The following is a 20895-nucleotide window of genomic DNA, read 5'->3' as shown; positions in this document are numbered from 1 at the left end:
TTGGCAGAGGATATTCTTCTTCATATTCTAGATTTTTTAGTTTTTTCATTTTCGGGTCATAATAGTATTTCACGTCTTCTGCAGCAAGAGAATTTTCCCATTGTATCGATTATGGATCTAATGCCACGGTAGTCAAATTGCGTGGGCTTGTTAATGCCTCAAGGGCTGATTCTGCTGTTAAAACAGTCATTTTTCTGCCTTAGGCTTGGGCTCTTTCTTTTGCTACAGCAGTATGAACCGCTATTAGAATTCTTTCAGTAGAACCGAATTTCATTTCAGCTTGTGTGTACAAGTGTGATTTGTAAGCTATTGGTACCGTTTCTCCCTCATTAGAGGTTAGGTACGTGAATCCGCATCTTCCTGGGATGACTCGGATTACAAGGTTGCGTATGTTTTCGCGAGTTTGTAATTTAGTTTTAGCTAACATGTCTGTTTGCAATGATCTTAAAATTTCTGTGTGTGTCTGAGTCCAATTTATTGGTTTGAAATCAGGTTTTATTAATTCATAGAGAGGTTTAACCCTGTCCGCATAATTTAGAATGTATGTTCTTCTGAAATTCAGGAAACCTAGTATTGATTGTAAGTTCCACAGCGTTTTAGGTGCTTGGAGTACAGCACACTTCTCTAAGAAGTTGTCTGCTAGGCTTTTGCCTTCACTTGATCATTCATATCCTAAAAACAGGACAGTTAGATGGGCAATTCTTGACTTTTTAAAGTTGAATTTGTAACCCTCAGCTGCGAAACCAAGTATTATGGTGTTCACTCTTTTCAAGTGAGTATCCAGGTCATCATCTGTGAGATATATGTCATCGACATAAGATAATGCTTCATCATCATATATTTGTAGTAACTCTGTTACCCTTGCTGAGAATAATCCTGGGCTATTCTTGAATCCCTGTGGGAGTCGACAGAATTGTTTTTGCGACCCCATTATTGAGAATGCGGTAAAATACCTGCTCTCAGGTGCAATGTTTTGACAAAAGAATCCATTAGAGATGTCTAATGTCGTTTTATATTTTTTGCGCACAATGGTATTCATTAGTGCTGCACTGTGTGAGTTTTGTACTGCAAATGTTTTGCAACAGGAGTTTAAGTGTCTGTAGTCCAAAAACGAGACGATATGAATCGTCTAGTTTGGAGACAGGAAACAAAGGATTGTTCATTTGTGAGGTGCATGTTTCAATCACCCCCTGGTATTCAAGTTGATCTAAGATCTCCCTGACTTGCTTTTTAGCTTCTTGTTTAACTGGGTACTGCCTTTGTGCAGTGGGTTGACATTTTAACTGGATTTTGTGAGGAGGAGAGTCCTCATCCCATCCTACATGATTTTTATATAATGCAGGAGCTTGGGCCACTGCCCATTTTCTTGCATATAAGGATTTTTTATGAATTGAAATATTATCTGAGAAGGCAGGCATAATCATTTCTTCTCCATGAGGGCACTCCCTGACAAACTCTGGTGGCCAGTCTTTCTCAGCTAAAAGGATGTCATAGCCTTTCGTAAGGTTATCCCAAAAGAGACCCCTTACTTTCCTGGTCTTGTCCCCCTCTATAGGCAGTGTTATTTCGTATATTTTATGAGGTTTGCTAACTCTGGTATCTGCAGTTTCCACTTGAATGTATTCATTCGTGTCCACTGTCTCCAGAAGATTCATCAGGATCTTGCGAGCTATGGTCACTTCTGCTGCGCTGTCTAGCATTGTCTGAGCGCACTCTGTGTTTTTCAGTTGTGTCCTCAGTATCCTCGGCATGTTTAACTATTTTAATACTGGCTACCTTCTTTCTTGGAAATTGTAATTTTTTACTTTGATGAGCAGGTTCCTTGTCTTTGGACTTGACGTGCTCTTCCTTGTGTTCTGACCGTCCTCTTCTTTCCGATTTCTGTGAGGAAGTCTGAAAAGATCGAGAGGGACGTGTATCAATATCTTGATATCTATCAGGTTTTTTCAGATTATCCCTATTTCTAAGGTTGTATATTTTCTCAGAGGGCTCCCTCTGGGGAGACTTGTTTCCTCGGTCTGGAGATCTTTCTCTCCGTTGAGGAGACCTTCCTCTGGACTGGAATCGTTTTTCTTTGGGAGTGGATTGTTTATTACCATCCCAACTCTTTTTTGGAGTGTTTAGATTATTTTTAATAAATGTTTTTTCAGGATTTTCAGTTAGTTGGGGTTTTACTGGTTTCCCACCCTAACTATCGCTTCCTAGTTCTTCATAGGATTTTTCTATGATTCTGGCAAGTTCAAAAGGTTGTTCTGCTATATCTGTTTCTTTCAGTTTCTGGCGGATCGCCACAGATGCTGCTTCTCCTTTTATGTTGGCTACTAATATAGCCGAGACCTGCTGGAAGTCTTTCAGTAATTTCATACCCAGAGTTAAAGCAGGTTCTGGACCGTATTCATTTTGAATCTGTCTTAGCACATCTGGTATTACCGCCATAGACGGAACACCATGTGTTTTTGTGTAAATGGAAGCAAAGACTGTGCCCCAAGTGTCACAGTCCTCCACATGTGGTGCGATCCCCATTGGAAGACAGAGAGTCAGAATTCTGTGTTTCTCAGTAGGTGTAGTATCAGGAAATACTGCCTCTATTTGAGTGATTTTTTGTGCTAACCAGAATGGAATTTGTTCCCGTTTTGCGGATGTTCTACCAAGACATAATTGTATGTTCTGTGGTGTAATTTTGTTTGTGTTCCCCTGATGAGGGGTCAGCTGTGGAATGTTAATTGCTGGTTGGACTGTTGAAGTCCGCATTACATATTGGACCAATTGTCTATGTATCTTAATTAGTAGTTTTAGCTGAGCTAAAAGTTCTCGGTCTGACATTTTATCAATGTCTGGATGTGGTGTGTAGCTGGCTAGAACCGGCCACGTTGCTCCTGGTCTACCTAGTGGACCGAGCCTGGTGATGTGATTTTTATGTTTTAGGGCGCCTTTAAACCAGAGCAGGAGCTCTTGGTAATTTAATGGGATTTCAACCTCCTCGAAAGGAGTGTATTCCTCCAGAGGTTCCTCTATTTTGTAATAGTGGAATTCTTTTGTTACAGCGTTTGCTGCTGGAAAGTGTATCCATGAATAGAATACCTATGTCTGCCGATATTCATGGGCCTCTACCACGAATATGACTGTACCACCTCGTGATGTCAGTCCATTTTCTATAAGTTTAAGAGTTATAGTTCTTCTTATGTTGACCGGAATGAGTATAGCATTCGGGTCATTTTCTTGGAGACTTGTGTCATCCGCTAAGAGCTGAGCCTCTATTCTAGCTCTCTCTGTTTCATCGTCACTTTCCACCATTTTACTGACAGAAAGGTTTTTGTTGCAGATCAAATTTCAAGGAAACAAAGATTAGGTGCACAATATTTTGGAACACTGTATCCTTCAACGTTGACTAAACCAAAAACTATACATAGGAATCTCTTCTTACTAAGTTCAGGCGGATTTTAACCTTTTACCCACTCCAGACGTCTTTTGGAGTATTTACGGGAAAAAGGGGTTCTGTGTGAAAAAGCACGACTGAGTTACTCTAGTGTCTTGCATTAGATTATCGCCTTACCAAACGTTGGGCGCCATGCAGTGTAGTTCATATATTCCCAATAGGCTCTGCGCATTGGAATAATATAAACAGCAGTGTAGACGTAGGACTGAGGTCGACTAGGTCTCTACTGACTATATTAGACTTAATTAGTTTTGCCAGCTAGCTCAGAGGTCACTAGAAACTTTCTCGAATGTTCAAGAAGGAGTTAACTTTCCTGATTAGACAAGAAGGGATTCGTTTCTGACAACCATAAAACATGACAACTTTGCTCCCTCAGAATAAGAGTGTATCTCTAGAGTCGTGTGAAAACAATAGACAGCTATTTTACTCAGTCAATCGTGCATACTTAGTTTCACCAGAGTGCAGAGAAAAGAGAGACGGGTGTTTTCAATAATAGGTGTTATTTATTGAGCAGTCTTCTTTCTCATGCAAGAGAAATGAATTGCCACAATTGCAATATTTAGTATAAAGTAAAGTGCGTACAGTAAAAGGAGTATTAAGAAATAATACTGTAAAAGCATTGATATGGTTTCTTAGCCATATGATACTTTAAAATGGATAAAAGATATACATACATATATACATTGACTAACGTACTCAACTGGTGCTTCTAAGTTCGCCTACCCCGGTGTACCTGACCTAAGTCTAATACGTGGGAAGGAGTAAGTAAGTAGCAGTTTAAGTTAAGTTGGTTTTGCCAAGAATCTGAGTCAAGAATTCTCTTAAGGGTTTAGTCAGCTCCGTACCTGGGTAATAGAATGCAGGAGGTCTGGTATCTCTCTCTCAGGACTCGATATCCCAGTAACCCGCGAGGGTATCTGGAAACACCGGAGCTGGATTTCTCGGCAGGAGAAAAGACAGCGTCTCTCTCAGCGCGTCAAAAGGGAGGGGCGGCGTCCGTAGGCTCTCGGGCAAGTAGATAGCCGCTCTGCTCCAAACCACCGTGTGTTTGCTTAAGGCAACGTTGGTATATTTATACCTGAAAGGTGCCGGGTTTGACGTAAGGTTGGACATAAGACGTCAATAAAGATGTCACTAAGAACTGGCCGTTCTTACAGTGTTCGCAGGAGTTCTAGAACAAATCAAATCAAAAGCCATGGGGATTTCCCAGGTTGCTGGAGGTTTGTTTAGTTTAGAGAACTCGTTGTACTCTCTAGGAGCCTGGGGAAGTAGCCTTGCTTAATTTGGACTGCATGGGCTACGACTAAATATGGGTATGATTCTTATGCCTTTATAAGGATATTATTTATTATAACCACATACGGGCATAAATCAGGAATATCTAATTAGGGTCCTAGATAGGATTACAAGACTGGAATACTATTATGGTGAAGGAGATGGCCAAACCGGTGGGCACAGTGACCCAGGATTTTGAAAATTTTAAATTCGCCCCATTTTATGAGTAAACTAATAATGAAATTGTACCACTGCTGGCATGGAAGTTATTTATACAAGTCTATTTTAAAACCCTACCCACTAAACTGTTTTGTTAAAAGTGGAGTAGTGAGGCCACCACAGATGGTCAGTGTCCCGCATGTAAGGCTTGCTCAGAATCAATAGACCACTTGCTATTCTTCTGCCCCCCTATAGAAGCTTGTGGGGCAAGTGGATTGAGCCATTGTGTAAACTGATGGGTCCTGGACATTACCTAGAGGTTATGAGAATTTTAGCTACCAATACTCGTAGGGTGGTTGTTTATTGTTTGGCCAGATTTTGGCATGCATTATGGATCAAACGTTCTACATGTATTGTGATCGAAAATAAAGTATTTGATGATGAGGATGATGATGGTATATCCTCCATTAAATGTGTTGGCGGAGCCTCAACAAGTCCTGGAAAGGTTGCAACACCTTTCAAAAAAGGGAAGACCCGTGGCCTAGAGACGAACAGGTTATAAAAAAATGGGTTCAACACAGGGGCAAAGCAGGTGAGTTTTACAAAAATGTAGATCTAAAAGAACCCTAATGTATTTATTGTCTCAAGCAGCGTGTTCTTACAGCATCAAGTAAGGGCTATAACAAATGTAAAGCAATAGCTAGACAGGCAGTTACAATCATAAGGTTGTAAAGAGTTATTTTGGCTATATTTTCTTTTTTTTTCTAATATGTTCTTTTGTGGTTTTGCTTCCGCCATAGAGCCAGAGTACCATGGGTACCATGAACGATTAAACACATGTCGACGCCTCTAAAGGACAGCAAACTGCTCCGTCAAAACGACCCTATGCCAGCAACCGGTACAGATGCGTGGACACAGCAAATGCAGGTCTTTTAGAACCGCTACACTGCTTTACCAGCACTACCCACAACCAGTACAGCCAACACGCATACAGGAAGGCCATTTTGGCTAGGGGTGTAGACCTCAAAGGATGCACACTTCCAGCCACAAACACACAATAGGCAGGTTCATGTAAAAACCAGAAAGTAGAGCACGCACTAAACAAACCAAAATCGAGTCACCTTTCCTTAAAGAAGAAGAAGAAACCCACAGTCCCAAACCTACAAACCACCCCTTTAGCTCTATCCTTAAAAAACACAGTTACTTCACAGCTGTGTCGCCATAATCTTCATGTAAGCAAATGTTCACCGTCTGAGAGGGTGAATGTCGATGTGCGCCCCAAAGATCCCTAAAACAGACTATAAATATCTTATACAGCCTTTGGGACAAAGGGCTTGAAAATGATCAACCAGACCCTGACTCATATTCTGAATGTATTGGGCATCTCAGAAGCCTAACAGGTGAGCCACAACCTTCTATAGAAATCTCACGAACTCTAGTTGATGAAGGGATTGAAAACGATTATTTCCAAACAGCCACATTTTATATAGGTACAAGGTTTCTCAAAGGCCTGCCAGGGAGGCCAGAAACTTCTGAAACACCAGCTGGCGCCACAGCTGCTCACAGTGTTCCTTCTAATGTAGACCCGAGGGGCAACAGCAATGTGTTCCCAGCCCAAGCTCTTCCTACACCGCTACCATTCAGAGCTATTCTGCCAACATTTAAATTGACCATATCCTGTGTCACCAGTAACACCTCCAGGCGCGTACGATTCCACCAGCGCCGCATCAAGTGGAAAGCCATCGTCATCCGTATCAACATACTCCGTCAGCAGTACAGGATGGAGCTAAGGTCATAATCAGAGCTTTGAAACAGAGGGCGTCATTTATGAAGGCCTTGTGCCATTGATACGTCACTTTTTCCCATTTTAAAAGTGACACACCAGTGGCGCAAGACCTTCATAAAGGCCCAGAGTATCCATCTCAGGACCAGCCAGCAGATTCTCAGCTGGGTGTTCAGGTTGGGATTCGATTTTTTTAACCCCCTAACCCCCCCAATTCCAACCCTTCAGAGCGATATTAGTGGTGGTAGCCAGAGTGAAGCACTCAGAGAGATGGAGGGCAATATACGCACAACCCTTACTGTCATAGATAATGCCCTGGAATATGAGTTTTTAGCCCACAAACTGTACTAGGGTCATATATGAAAGACATGCACCAGGTTGTCAGAAAACTAAAATCCAAGCTGAACTTTAAGGCCACAATAATGTAGTAGACAGAAATTGAGATCCTATCCTTAGGGACTGTACAGCAGAAGATAATCCAGAGGGTAAGAAGGTGTAGAAGAGAGGTGTAACAATCTTGTGAATCAGCCGCTGCAGACATAGAGGTTATTTCATCCTCACAAAGTCTGCGGTGCCACCTAAAGAGTGGGGGTTCCAGCTTTATTAATAACTCAGTCCAAAGTTCCAAATATAAAAAAAGGTGCAAAACACGCTTACTAAAGTGCGACGATTCTTACGAGTCTGCATGGCCAAAAAGAAGTAAGAACCCAGCAGACAGTGCCTAAAAGTTCCAAATACCATTTCCTAAAATGGCACGGATTGGACCCCAAAACACAAATTTAGGAGATGGGCATAGGTGCTGCAACTGTTTCAAGCATTCACGGGTCAAAGTTGAGAGACCCGGATACACCGAAGACAAAGACGGTCTTGGGATAAAGCCTGCAGCCAGGGAATCAGGGAGGGCATCTTCAGCAAATACTCCCGAGACCATTCAAACTGGCTCAAAACGGGTTAGTCGGTAAGAAACAAAAGTGTGCTAATAGCACCGAGCAGCCTAAGCTTTTAATCAGTTAATTAAAGAAATCCATAAATTGTGCCACAAGGAGTTTTAAAAATACACTGCCCTAGAAGCAGAGTCAAGCCTCCCAAAATGATTCGCCGGAGAGTTCAACATCCAATGCAAACACCCAATCTGAGAATTCAAAGATGGTGTTTTTAGAGAGAGTCAGAAGGTACCAGAGAAATGTAGAGAGATTTAACATTACAGAGTATTACAACAAATTCCAGTTTGTTAACTCAAAATGCATAAACTCTTCTGATCAGGGTTTTTTTAGTTTTTCAACAGGTCGTACAAACGCTTGTAGAGCGGCTGTTACTCGATGTGGGGCCAAATTATTTCTTTCAATCAATCAGGGGTTTGTAAAGTTTCACCCATGAGGGTTTCAGCTCTGCTCCACAGGCAGGGTATTGTCAGCCCCTTGTTCAACAGGCAAACACACCACGATTTGTTTGACGAGGTGGAATAAATAGAAAACCTCTCTAAATGTTTACAGAGTATAGCAGAAAAACAAGCATTTGGGACCTTCAGAATAGTGGCCCTCGTTGTCCGGGGGACATGAGGGGGCCGTTTCCAGATCTTTAAAGAGTATCTTCTACAGTACAGTCATTGAAAAAAAACAGCGGTGGTTGCTCAACTCTACCACCGGCGTGACCAACAATGTAGAAGCATAGCTGGGTTACTAATAGATTGCAGCACTACAGAAGCGGTTATCCTGTCTAAAGTGGTTGAAGCCCGGCTGCTCTTGAAATACCTCCTGAAAGACTGGCAGGCTTTAGAGAATTGGGTCTTTTTGAGAGTAAAAGTTCTTTACTACGGCAGATTGTGGAAGTACTTCACATGCAGAGAGCCTGTGAAAAGTAAGACGGTTTACATTCTCCATCATGAAAATCAAACTGAGCTGAAAGCTTACTGTCAGACAGATATAATGAGATGTAGAGATAACAAAACAAGAAAAGGTTCTGAAAACCCAATACTGCCAAGATGACAACATCCATAGAGTACATTGACCCTTTTCAACACGTCACTCTGGCTTTCATGTAATGTCTATCTACAAACACATGTTTTTACAACCTGAAAGCATAGCTCTAGTGCTGCCCAAACTCTATAATGGTAAATAGAAGTGTTATTCTACCCCCTCTATTCAGTGGCTCATGTACATCTCTGACAAGGAAAACAATTTCATCCAACATGCCTTACAGGATGTTGAATACTGTTGGGCCCTTACATACTAGATGAGTAAACTGTAATTATTGGCATGTCACCGTGCTCCAGTACTCAACCGTTATAGCTAGGCATGCATTGATACACCAGTGTGGTACTCACGTAGGACTCTCACACTGAATCGCATTGGGCGGTTCATCAAGACAGTTAGCGCAGACATACAGGCTGTATTTCAGCTATTCTTTCTTTAAGCAAAACATATACTTTACATATGTACCTTGGACTTAACTCAGATGCAACTAGTGCACTGACATTCGGATGCTTGGCCTAAAAAGTGAGCAAGTATGTAACGTTAATTAATACAACAAAAACACGCTACAGGGGACTCATAATTTTTGTAAACAGTTTTCGTGGGGCTAAAGAGCACACTCATCTATTTTTAAAATAAATATTGCACATACATCTTTCTATAGCCCTTTCTGCCATCCTTCTAATAAAATACGTACACAAACCTTGCATACAACAGAGTTTTGAGCTTGGCTCATTCCAGTACCGGATCTCTTTGAGTGTGGTCGACAAGACCTTAATTATATCAGGGGGGATATTTTGTTTTTCATCAGAACAACAAACAAGAAAAGGTTCTGAAAACCCAATACCGCCAAGATGACAAAATCCATAGAGTACATTGACCCTTGAACACGTCACGCTGGCTTCCATGTATATGTCAATCTACAAACACATGTTTTTACAACCTGAAAGCATAGCTCTAGTGCTGCCCAACCTCTATAATGGTAAATAGAAGGGTTATTCTACCCACTCTATTCAGTGGCTCATGTACATCTCTGACAAGGAAAACAATTTCATCCAACATGCCTTAGAGGGTGTTGAATACTGTTGGGCCATTACATCCTAGATGAGTAAACTGTAATTATTGGCATGTCAACGGCCTTGAATGCAACGTATGCTTTTACCACGGTTGTCCGAAATCTTACAAACCCCACAAGTATAATAAGCTGTTAGGTACCACATTTGAACACTTGCACAGGCAAGTGTTAAAGGTAAACTATGTTCAAAACTGTAGTTTTGTTCCGAGATCCCTTTTGGAGCACGAGTGGCTAGATATGTTAACATCAAATGCGGAACTCTGGTCCTTCATCAAGAGCAATGAGTAACCTGAACCTTTGGAGCCCCGCAATGGCATTATTGGGGGTCTTCCAAATGCTATACAGTTGTACAGAGCAGTGGGTGACAGTGAGAAAATACATTACTATGATTTCACAAGTCTGTATCCATTTGTGAACAAGATGAAGTTATACCCCTTAGACCATCACAGCATCATAAAATGGGACTTTAACACCTTGGCCGCGGCTGGAATTCCGCGCCGGCGCTGGCCATTCCGATCGCGGGCGTGGTCATGACGGCTCCCGGCCGTCATCAGCACACGCCCACCGTGACTCATGGCGGCCGGGAGCCGTAATCAGCACCGAAGGGGTTAAAGCCTTAGACAAATTATTTGGGCTAGTTAAATGTCAAGTCTACCCTCCCTAGAAGCTTTACTTCACTGTACTGCTGTACAGAGTCAATGGTAAGCTAATATTTCTCCTGTGTCGAACATGCGCTGAAAGTAAAGAGACTAACGAGTGCAGACACACTGAGAACCTGGTGTAGCATTGAGGTACAGGCAGCCATAGAGAAAGGATACCGACTCGGAAAAATACAAAAAATCTGGCAATTTGAAAGGACTACAACCCAACTCTTTTCTGAGTATATTAACTTATTTCTCAAAAGCAAGCAGGAGGCATTGGGGTATCCAGAGTGGTGCATTAACAAGGTCTCAAAACAAAAATACATCGATGATTACCTCGAGGGTTTATGCTTGAGACCCTAGTTCATCGAAGTCAACCCCGTCAGACGGCAGTTAGCCAAGCTGTGCCTCAATTCCTTATGGGGAAAATTCGCACAGCACAACAAACTTGTTAAACACGACCATCATCACAGATACTGATGAACTGTTTAAATATCTTTTTGCGCTGTGTTATGAGGTATCCAGCTGCAAGTATATATCGATAACGAAAAAATAAAGAATGTTAGCAACACATAAACAGGGCAGTTTACAGCTTCCTGGTACATGTCTTGTCGTTGGACAGTTTGCTGACTTTTCACTACGTATACATTTTATGACACATGCTACCTACATTGCTACGGGCCTGGCGGATAATTTGCCTCAGCGTCACAACTTTTGATATTTTTAAAGCAATAACCTCAACAGCTCTAGACAGGACTTCCCACTCACCCCTCCTATAAATTTGCACACTCAGTATACTAATGGCATTCAGAAGATTGTACAATACTGTGTTGGACAATACAAAACCTTTATTTCTGAAATAATATTCGGTCAGAAGCTCCAAATTGATATGTAAGCTGGTTGTCAGTGATAGTATTAACTCCCTCATATGGCTCTTGTACGTGCTCCAGTACTCAACCGTTGTAGCGAGGCACGCATTGGTACACCAGTGTGCTACTCACATAGGACTCTCACACTGATTAGCGCACACATACAGGCTGTATTTCAGCTATTCTTTCTTTAAACAAAACATATACTAATGTGGCTTTACATATGTACCTTGGATTTAACTCAGAAGCAACTAGTGCACTGACATTCGGATGCTTGACCTAAAAAGTGAGCAAGTATGTAACGTTAATTAATACAACAAAAACACTCTATAGGGGACTCATAATTTTTGTAAACAGTTATCATGGGGCTAAAGAGCACACTTATCTATTTTTAAAATAAATATTGCACATACATCTTTCTATAGCCCTTTCTGCCATCCTTCTAATAAGATACGTACACAAACCTTGCATATGACAGAGTTTTGAGCTTGGCTAATTCCAGTACTGTATCTCTTTGAGTGTGGTCAACAAGACCTTAATTATATCAGGGTGGATATTTTTCTTTTCATCAGACAAACTATACACCAGCCTTAACAGTTTACACAGTTTTTTTAGAGTCTAGCAAGCTGCATATATGATGGATTGCTCTTTAAGTGTATCAGTCGTGAACCCACTTGTGAGCCTCCTGCTGCGGATCATTAATTTTTTGGTTGTAACAGAGGTTGTAATGTTTGACACATGCGCTCACAACAATTGCAACAAAACCTTTAACAGGCCATATGGCATCATAGGGTATGCCTGGAACTTCCTTTTCAAACTCTGCAATATTATAGGTACAAACACATTTCTTACGGGCCTCTTTGTTTTGGATTGTGGAACTTTCAGTCTGTTTTGAACAGCATAAGCAGTAAAAATTTACGGTGTTAACCTTCGACAATGTCCTTTCAACCACGGCTCTTTTTGCTGATGCTTTCTACAGTTCAAAAAAGAAAGAAAGACATACTATTAGTTAAAAATAATAAATAACAATATATATTGTATAAGTAGAAGTCTATAAAGATATTTACTAACCTCATCATTTTTTAGGGACTCAGCAGTGGTTCTAAAATCTTGAGAGTCGCTGAGGTCCATCGAGGCATAACTGGTGTCGGAGTTTGCGCGAGGCTGCAACAACAGCCTCCGAGGCAGATTCCTCCAGAAACCCCATATCTTTATAAACCGGTGAGTTAGGAGCTGTTACAGATTCTTTGCCGTCTTGCATGTCAATGAAACTGTTTCCAGCATTAGCTTCATTACTTGAGGTTTCCTACGGCTTCTGGAGCCCTGAATAGGGGATATCAGCTGCGGCACATCCTTGAGGCTGAGCGTTTCCAGCCACTGGCAGGGCTCCTTGTCAAAATCGGTGACATCATGACCACCCTCTTTAAGATCAAACTACAGCACTTTCTGCTCCCCTGCCGATGGTGTCAGGCTACGATAATATCTATCGATAGTGTTCAAACCACCATCAGAGGGCGTCTTTTTGATGAGATGGCTGTATCTCTTCATGATGACATAGCAATCTCTTTCTGGAGGGCTGCTCCTGGGTTTGCCACATACTGCTTAGAAGCTCCTTATATGTAGTCTAAGTATAATAAAAATGAGGAGTACTCCTTTACAACACATCATGGTCGCCTGATCTCCAGGGGCTCTAGTTCATTGAGGGCTGCTGCATAGCTCTAACCAAGTGGTAGACCCATGAGCATGTGACTAACATGTGGCCAGCGTGATGTCACAACACACGTGACCCAACCCGGTCACGTCCCCCCCCCCCCCGAAGTGAAGTCGCTAACGGGGAGAGACCCTAGGGGCCCGGAAGCACCGGTAACGGAAGTGACGTTACTTCTGGGGCAGGACCACTGTCACTTTTTGCATGATGGCAGAACGTATCCCTCCATTCTGCTGAGACTCAAGGCAAACGTAATACCTCAAATGTATGTCTTTAGATAAGTCTTTGCTAAGGTGGTCCACGTTCGGCACTGTCCCACAGTGGTCCCCAATACTCAGACATCCAATAAGGCTCCGTCATGATTCCCTCAGGTATGGGGGCAGGATTCTCCTGCTCCAGGTGACATTTCCCAAGTATGTCCACTCATGCATCCCCCTTTATGCCACGCAAGTACAAATGCATGCACAACCACATGTGCAAAACCAGTGCCACTTTCACTTTCTGTAAATCAGAGGCACCTCTTCCATACATATAATGCTTGAGACTCAATGTCACTCAAAGTGAACATTTTGAATCAAAGTGCAACTTAAAGTAATATAGTTAAAATATCCACCGTACATGATAAATAACAAAAAGAAAATGTGATGCTTGTATTTTTTTCAAAAGAAACGGTACTGTGTGTTGAGAGTGAGGGATGCCACACACTGAGCAAACTTGCACTCACTCTGCAGTCACCTTCTCTGCATTCACACTGCACTCACTCTGCAGTCACTATGACTCTGCATTCGCTATGCACTCACTCTGCACTCACACTGCAGTCACACTCACTCTGCGCTCACTCTGCACTCACTCTGCACTCACTCTCTCTGCTCTCACTCTACTCTCACTCTGCACTCACTCTGCACTCGCACTCACTCTGCATTCACTCTGCACTCACTCTGCAGTCACTCTCACTCTGCACTCACTCTGCACTCACACTGCAGTCACACTCACTCTGCACTCACTCTGCACTCACTCTGCGATCACTCTGCGCTCACTCTGCACTCACTCTGCACTCACTCTCACTCTGCACTCACTCTGCACTCACTCTGCACTCACTCTCACTCTGCATTCACTCTTACTCTGCACTCTGCACTCGCACTCACTCTGCATTCATTCTGCACTCACTCTGCAGTCACTCTCACTCTGTACTCACTCTGCACTCACTCTGCGCTCACTCTGCACTCACTCTGCGCTCACTCTGCACTCACTCTGCGCTCACTCTGCACTCACTCTGCACTCACTCTTACTCTGAACTCACTCTGCACTCACTCTCACTCTGCACTCACTCTCACACTGCACTCGCACTCACTCTCACTCTGCACTCGCACTCACTCTGCACTCTACACTCACTCTGCACTCGCACTCACTCTGCACTCACACTCACTCTTTACTCACACTCACTCTGCACTCACACTCACTCTGCACTCACACTCTGAATTCACACTCACTCTGCACTCACACCCACTCTGCACTCACACTCTGCACTCACTCTTCACTCACTCTGCACTCACTCTACACTCACTCTGCCCTCACACTCACTCTGCACTCACACTCACTCGGCACTCACACTCACTCTGCACTCACACTGCACTCACCCTACACACTCACACACTGCTCACCCTACACACTCACACACTGCTCACCCTACGTAATGCGAAAAGACCTAGCTCTGCCCTTTGGCCTGTGTTGTAATCGTACAGTAGGTTGTGAGTAGTTGCGCTTGATTGGTAGGGGTGTCCCCTCCTTGCTGCTCCCCTCACAGAGGGCCGGCTGCCTCAATGAAGCTCCCAAGACATGTGTTCAGCTGTTCTTTGTTTTAGCTCCTGTGTGTCAGTGCACCGTGTAAGGGGACAAGCATACCCTCCTCTCTCTGGAAAACTCACACTGCTGAGACACTCTCACTCTGCAGTCACTCTCACTCTGCAGTCATTCTCACTCTGCAGTCACTCTGCAGTCACTCTCACTCTGCAGTCACTCTGCAGTCACTCTCACTCTGCAGTCACTCTGTAGTCACTCTCACTGCAGTCACTCTGCAGTCACGCTCACTCTGCAGTCACTCTGCAGTCACTCTCTCTGCAGTCACTCTGCAGTCACTGTCACTCGGCAGTCACTCTGCAGTTACTCTCACTCTGCAGGCACTCTCACTCTGCAGTCATTCTCACTCTGCAGTCACTCTGCACTCACACTGCAGTCACACTCACTCTGCGCTCACTCTGCACTCACTCTGCACTCACTCTGCACTCACTTTCTCTGCTCTCACTCTGCACTCACTCTCACTCTGCACTCACACTCACTCTGCACTCACTCTCACTCTGCACTCGCACTCACTCTGCATTCACTCTGCACTCACTCTGCAGTCACTCTCACTCTGCACTCACTCTGCACTCACACTGCAGTCACACTCACTCTGCACTCACTCTGTGCTCACTCTGCACTGACTCTGCACTCACTCTCACTCTGCACTCACTCTGTACTCACTCTCACTCTGCATTCACTTCTCACTCTGCACTCACTCTGAACTCGCACTCACTCTGCATTCACTCTGCACTCACTCTGCAGTCACTCTCACTCTGTACTCACTCTGCACTCACTCTGCGCTCACTCTGCACTCACTCTGCGCTCACTCTGCACTCACTCTGCACTCACTCTTACTCTGCACTCACTCTGCACTCACTCTCACACTGCACTCGCACTCACTCTCACTCTGCACTCGCACTCACTCTGCACTCTACACTCACTCTGCACTCGCACTCACTCTGCACTCACACTCACTCTTTACTCACACTCACTTTGCACCCACACTCACTCTGCACTCACACTCTGCATTCACACTCACTCTGCACTCACACCCACTCTGCACTCACACTCTGCACTCACTCTGCACTCACTCTGCACTCACTCTACACTCACTCTGCATTCACTCTGCACTCACTCTTACTCTGCACTCACTCTGCACTCACTCTCACACTGCACTCACACTGCACTCACACTGCACTCACTCTGCACTCACTCTGCACTCACTCTACACTCACTCTGCATTCACTCTGCACTCACTCTTACTCTGCACTCACTCTGCAATCACACTCACTCTGCACTCACACTGCACTCACACTGCACTCACTCTGCACTCACTCTGCACTCACTCTGCACTCACACTCACTCTGCACACTCACTCTGTACTCACTCTGCACAAATAACTCCATGGATCCGGTGGTGTGACGTGGAGCACACTCACTCTGCACTCCGTCTGCACTCACTCTGCACTCGGCACTCACTCTGCACTCGCACTCACTCTGCACTCGCTTTGCACTCACTCGGCACTCGCACTCGCTCTGCACTCGCTTTGCACTCACACTCGCTCTGCACTGACACTCGCTCTGCACTCACACTCACTCTGCACTCACTCTGCAGTCACACTCACTGCACTCACTCTGCACTCACTCTGCACTCACTCTCACTCTGCACTCACTCACTCACTCTGCACTCACACTCAATCTGCACTCACTCTGCAGTCACACTCCCTCTGCACTCACTCTGCAGTCACACTCACTGCACTCACTCTGCACTCACTCTGCACTCACTCTCACTCTGCACTCGCACTCACTCTGCACACTCACTCTGCAGTCACACTCACTCTGCAATCACTCTGCAGTCACACTCACTCTGCACTCACACTCACTCTGCACTCACACTCACTCTGCACTCACACTCACTCTCCACTCACTCTGCACCCACACTCACTCTGGTCTCACTCTGCACTCACTCTACACTCCCACTCACTCTGCACTCACACTCACTCTGCACTCACACTCACTCTGCACACTCACTCTGCACTCACTCTGCACTCTCTCTGCACTCTGCACTCACTCTGCACTCACACTGCACTCTGCACTCACTCTGCAGTCACACTCACTCTGCACTCACTCTGCAGTCACACTCACTGCACTCACTCTCACTCTGCACTCGCACTCACTCTGCACTCACACTCACTCTGCACTCACACTCACTCTGCAGTCACACTCACTCTGCAGTCACTCTGCAGTCACACTCACTCTGCACTCACTCTGCACTCTGCACTCACTCTGCACTCACACTCACTCTGCACTCACGCTCACTCTCCACTCACTCTGCACCCACACTCACTCTGGACTCACTCTGGACTCACTCGCCCTTGTCAACAAATAACTCCATGGATCCGGTGGTGTGACGTGGAGCACACTCACTCTGCACTCCGTCTGCACTCGCACTCACTCTGCACTCGGCACTCACTCTGCACTCGCACTCACTCTGCACTCGCTTTGCACTCACTCGGCACTCGCACTCGCTCTGCACTCGCTTTGCACTCACACTCGCTCTGCACTGACACTCGCTCTGCACTGACACTCGCTCTGCACTCACACTCACTCTGCACTCACTCTGCAGTCACACTCACTGCACTCACTCTGCACTCACTCTGCACTCACTCTCACTCTGCACTCACTCACTCACTCTGCACTCACACTCAATCTGCACTCACTCTGCAGTCACACTCCCTCTGCACTCACTCTGCAGTCACACTCACTGCACTCACTCTGCACTCACTCTGCACTCACTCTCACTCTGCACTCGCACTCACTCTGCACACTCACTCTGCAGTCACACTCACTCTGCACTCACTCTGCAGTCACACTCACTCTGCACTCACACTCACTCTGCACTCACACTCACTCTGCACTCACACTCTCTCCACTCACTCTGCACCCACACTCACTCTGGTCTCACTCTGCACTCACTCTACACTCCCACTCACTCTGCACTCACACTCACTCTGCACTCACACTCACTCTGCACACTCACTCTGCACTCACTCTGCACTCTGCACTCACTCTGCACTCACACTGCACTCTGCACTCACTCTGCAGTCACACTCACTCTGCACTCACTCTGCAGTCACACTCACTGCACTCACTCTCACTCTGCACTCGCACTCACTCTGCACTCACACTCACTCTGCACTCACACTCACTCTGCACTCACACTGCAGTCACACTCACTCTGCAGTCACTCTGCAGTCACACTCACTCTGCACTCACTCTGCACTCTGCACTCACTCTGCACTCACACTCACTCTGCACTCACGCTCACTCTCCACTCACTCTGCACCCACACTCACTGCACTCACTCTCACTCTGCACTCGCACTCACTCTGCACTCACACTCACTCTGCACTCACACTCACTCTGCACTCACACTGCAGTCACACTCACTCTGCACTCACACTCTGCATTCACACTCACTCTGCACTCACACCCACTCTGCACTCACACTCTGCACTCACTCTGCACTCACTCTGCACTCACTCTGCACTCACTCTGCACTCACTCTGCATTCACTCTACACTCACACTCACACTCACTCTGCACTCACACTGCACTCACTCTGCACTCACTCTGCACTCACTATGCACTCACACTGCACACTCACTCTGCACTCACTCTGCACTCGCTCGCCCTTGTCAACAAATAACTCCATGGATCCGGTGGTGTGACGTGGAGCACACTCACTCTGCACTCCGTCTGCACTCGCACTCACTCTGCACTCGGCACTCACTCTGCACTCTGCACTCGCACTCACTCTGCACTCGCTTTGCACTCACTCGGCACTCGCACTCGCTCTGCACTCGCTTTGCACTGACACTCGCTCTGCATTGACACTCGCTCTGCACTCACACTCACTCTGCACTCACTCTGCAGTCACACTCACTGCACTCACTCTGCACTCACTCTGCACTCACTCTCACTCTGCACTCACTCACTCACTCTGCACTCACACTCAATCTGCACTCACTCTGCAGTCACACTCCCTCTGCACTCACTCTGCAGTCACACTCACTGCACTCACTCTGCACTCACTCTCACTCTGCACTCGCACTCACTCTGCACACTCACTCTGCAGTCACACTCACTCTGCACTCACTCTGCAGTCACACTCACTCTGCACTCACTCTGCACTCACACTCACTCTGCACTCACACTCACTCTGCACTCACACTCACTCTCCACTCACTCTGCACCCACACTCACTCTGGTCTCACTCTGCACTCACTCTACACTCCCACTCACTCTGCACTCACACTCACTCTGCACTCACACTCACTCTGCACACTCACTCTGCACTCACTCTGCACTCTCTCTGCACTCACTCTGCACTCACACTGCACTCTGCACTCACTCTGCAGTCACACTCACTCTGCACTCACTCTGCAGTCACACTCACTGCACTCACTCTCACTCTGCACTCGCACTCACTCTGCACTCACACTCACTCTGCACTCACACTCACTCTGCACTCACACTGCAGTCACACTCACTCTGCAGTCACTCTGCAGTCACACTCACTCTGCACTCACTCTGCACTCTGCACTCACTCTGCACTCACACTCACTCTGCACTCACGCTCACTCTCCACTCACTCTGCACCCACACTCACTCTGGACTCACTCTGGACTCACTCTGCTCTCACTCTACACTCACACTCACTCTGCACTCACTCTCCACTCACTCTCACTCTGCACTCTCTCACTCTGCACTCACACTCTGCACTCACTCCGCACTCACTCTGCACTCGCTCGCCCTTGTCAACAAATAACTCCATGGATCCGGTGGTGTGACGTGGAGCACACTCACTCTGCACTGACTCTACACTCACTCTGCACTCTCTGCACTCACTCTGCACTCGCACTCACTCTGCGCTCACACTCACTCTGCACTCGCACTCTCTCTGCACTCGCTCTGCACTCACACTCGCTCTGCACTCACACTCGCTCTGTACTCACACTCACTCTGCACTCACACTCACTCTGCACTCACTCTGCAGTCACACTCACTCTGCAGTCACACTCACTGCACTCACTCTGCACTCACTCTGCACTCACTCTCACTCTGCACTCGCACTCACACTGCATGCTCACTCTGCACTCACACTCACTCTGCAGTCACACTCACTCTGCACTCACACTGCAGTCACACTCACTCTGTGCTCACTCTGCAGTCACACTCACTCTGCACTCACTCTGCACTCTCTCTGCACTCACACTCTCTGCACTCACTCTGCACTCACACTCACTCTCCACTCACTCTGCACCCACACTCACTCTGGACTCACTCTGCACTCACTCTACACTCACTCTGCACTCACACTCACTCTGCACTCACTCTGCACTCACTCTCACTCTGCACTCACACTCTCTCACTCTGCACTCACACTCTGCACTCACTCTGCACTCACTCACCCTTGTCAACAAATAACTCCATGGATCCGGTGGTGTGATGTGGAGCACACTCCCTCTGCACTCGCACTCACTCTGCATTCACTCTGCACTCACTCAGCACTCTCTGCACTCACTCTGCACTCGCACTCACTCTGCACTCGCACTCACTCTGCACTCGCACTCGCTCTGCACTCACTCTGCACTCACACTCGCTCTGCACTCACACTCACTCTGCACTCACTCTGCACTCACTCTGCACTCACACTCACTCTGCACTCACTCTTACTCTGCACTCACTCTTACTCTGCACTCACTCTGCAGTCACTCTGCACTCACTCTGCACTCTTCTGCACTCACTCTGCAGTCACACTCACTCTGCACTCACCCTGCACTCACGCTGCACTCACTCTCACTCTGCACTAACTCTCACTCTGGCCTGTGGTTGAAAGGCCTTTGAAGTTAAATAACTGATTCATTGGTAGAGGAGCAGCTTTTGATGTCAAAAGCTATGACAGTCAAAAAACTCAGGACAAGATCCAACCGTGGTGAAAGGCAGAAATCCGTAAGGAGATGCCCATCCATTTTGCCTCTATCTTCAGTCAACCGTCTTTGTCAAGTTAAATCGGAAAAATGCCTATAGCAAAGAGTATGTGCAGTTATTAGCACCAACGTTTTTTTCTGTGGATCC

At 46.0% G+C, this 20895-nt stretch overlaps 1 pseudogene; it reads right to left on the bottom strand.

Annotated features, from left to right (window-relative positions):
• Positions 1-9189: 9189 nt before the first annotated feature.
• LOC144752870 (uncharacterized) lies at positions 9190-12756 on the bottom strand (annotated as a pseudogene).
• Between the last annotated feature and the right edge of the window lie 8139 nt (positions 12757-20895).

This window comes from Lissotriton helveticus, chromosome 5_1 (assembly GCF_964261635.1).
Source record: "Lissotriton helveticus chromosome 5_1, aLisHel1.1, whole genome shotgun sequence".
NCBI lineage: Eukaryota > Metazoa > Chordata > Amphibia > Caudata > Salamandridae > Lissotriton > Lissotriton helveticus.
The sequence above is the reverse complement of the archived record's forward strand: the minus strand, read 5'-3'. Positions and strand labels throughout refer to the sequence as shown.